Source organism: Brassica oleracea, chromosome C8 (assembly GCF_000695525.1).
Source record: "Brassica oleracea var. oleracea cultivar TO1000 chromosome C8, BOL, whole genome shotgun sequence".
NCBI classification, from domain to species: Eukaryota; Viridiplantae; Streptophyta; class Magnoliopsida; order Brassicales; family Brassicaceae; genus Brassica; species Brassica oleracea.
This window is the reverse complement of record NC_027755.1, coordinates 37,413,142-37,415,735: the sequence shown is the minus strand read 5'-3', so window position 1 is coordinate 37,415,735 and position 2,594 is coordinate 37,413,142.

Sequence of the window (2,594 nt, the reverse complement as noted above, 5' to 3'; positions counted from 1 at the left end):
GGATCTGTTGGGTAAAGACCAGTATCGAGTAAGGTGCTGGGAGAGAAATTCTATAATAATAGGTATATTATAGTACTAATGATCTAAAAACCAAATAAACCAGAACCGGTGTTGTTATTTTTTGCATTTCTCATATTTCAATCATATTATTTAACACGAAAAATATCCTAAAAACGCAATTCAAAATCTAGTGCAGATTTTAAACTAAATAACACAACGAAATCTAGTGAAGGTTACGTAAGCACACGAGGTACTTTTTTTGTCAACTACATGAAGGTATAATCACACGAGCCACTAGACTACATTGCATTTTTAAATTAATATACTTTTATTATATTAAATCACTTGTTTTTCTATTAAATGCTGTCGTTCGGTTTGTGTCAATCTTGATAGGAAATAAATATCATCAAAAACTAAGCTGTCGTCGATATAGTAAAGCAAATTTCTATTAATCCAATGATGATACTATCGGCCGGCAACAAGTATAGGATACGTATGCACGATCATAAATGTGTTGCCAAGTCTTAACCATTGTTGTTTATCAACCTCGATGCCCGTTTTGTTTTCTAGCCTCATTCGCAAATGCTAAAACACCTTTTCCATGCTCGCTTGTTATAAAACCAAACTTCTTAACTTTGCAGATGATCAACACAGAACCTTTTGGGTTTAAAACTCACAACAGAACTTTCACATGTTTTTATCATCAATTAAAAATACCATAAATCACTTCTCACCATCCATCAAAAAATTACTCCATGTCAAGCAAACTTAATTGTGTAATCTCTCATGATGAGTTATATCAAAAACTAGCGGTTCCAGTTTTTTTCCCTAAAGAAATCAAAAAGGTGACGCATATATTCTGGCTATAACTAGTTATCATTTTTAAGAGTATCATGAATGAATGAAATTAGGAAAATGAAATGCAGATTAGTGGAATAAGAAAAATTATGAAATAAAGAAATAAAATTCTATTCCACTCATTTTATCTTATTCGTGAACATTTTTAATCATAAATTATATTAAAAAATGATTTATGGTAACTAATTATTGAAATTATATAAACAATAATAACGTTTGATCAATTATTTTTTATATTTATAAAGTACATAATCATATGAAACTACATAATCTAATGAATGAAACCGTATTATAATTTTTAATAATTTTAATTAGATCTAAAATAAAATATAAGTCTAAAACTAAATATCATCACTTGCCAAAAACCTAAATGATATTACAAATAAGAATTAATGGCAGCTAATTTTTAAACCTATACAAAGTGTACTAATGCTTGATCAATTATTTATATATATACTACAAAAAATAATGAATAGAAAACAATTAATAGAAATCAATATAATGATTTCATATTCATATAAAACTATAGTTGTATCTATAATGATTATTAATCTTTTATATGTCCATATATTTTTTATAAATAAGTAGGCTTTGAAGATTGAACGGATTATAATTAACGGAACAAGTGAGAACTTTGATTTAAAAAATGTTTTGAATTTAAGTAAAATAATATAGTGAATAAAGTAATGTTATGATTGAAAAGAATTCTAAGATGAGTTTTTGGTTCCTTGATTGTATGTTTTATATTATTATTTAGAGAGAGAAAATAAATATTTGGAAAATATGTAAAAATTTAGGAAAACATGAACAAAAGTTTAACAAAAAGAACGAAATGATAACGAGAAAATAAAAAGAAGCCGAAAGATGCAAAATATATGTTGGAGAAGTTAATTTGATAATTACATATATAATTTTACAAGAATTTGTAATTACTAGATATTCAACCTCTCTCTCATCCACTGTTCTCACTCTAACGATTATCTATCTTTTTCAGACGAATGAGAAAGTTACTTTCTTAAGGCTGTTGAGAAAGTTTATAACCGGTCCAATTCGAAACAGATAACTTTTATTAAATTATTGTATTTATTAATTTATAGAGTTTTTATGCAGTTTATATTTTTCAAAATTTTCATCCAAAATTTTTAGATTACATTTTTATGTAGTTTGTATTTTCTCAAAATTTTCATCCAAATGTTTTCTTTATCGTTTTCAGTCATATGTTATTTGTTCGTCGGGATTTACTTTTGGGTTAAAAAATGACACGCACACATAAACAGTGATTTTTTGTTAAAGAAGACACAGTATAAAACAGTAACTTAAAATTCATAAAACATTTAATTTTCTACAAGGGTGAAACTGAATATATATATATGTACACTCAGTGATCTAGAGATTTTACCAATGATACACGATATTATACTTTTTATCGTTCTTGTCACTTTTCTCTCAATTATTCTACCAATGTTACACAAAGTGTACACCACTTCACTTTTCCATTAGTTGATAGTGACGAAAATTGAAGGCCGCTAATTTGATAAGTTCGTCAGTCCAAAGTCCAAAATAGGCGTAGATAAATAACATGATACATTGATAAAGATTTATATAGAAAGTTTAATTTTATTCTATTGATGGATATAAGACAGTCTACCATGTGTTATTTCTTATTGCCAAAAATTGTAGTCGATAGTTTTGTATATGTTTTTATATTTCTGATAAGAAGAGGTCAAAATGACAAT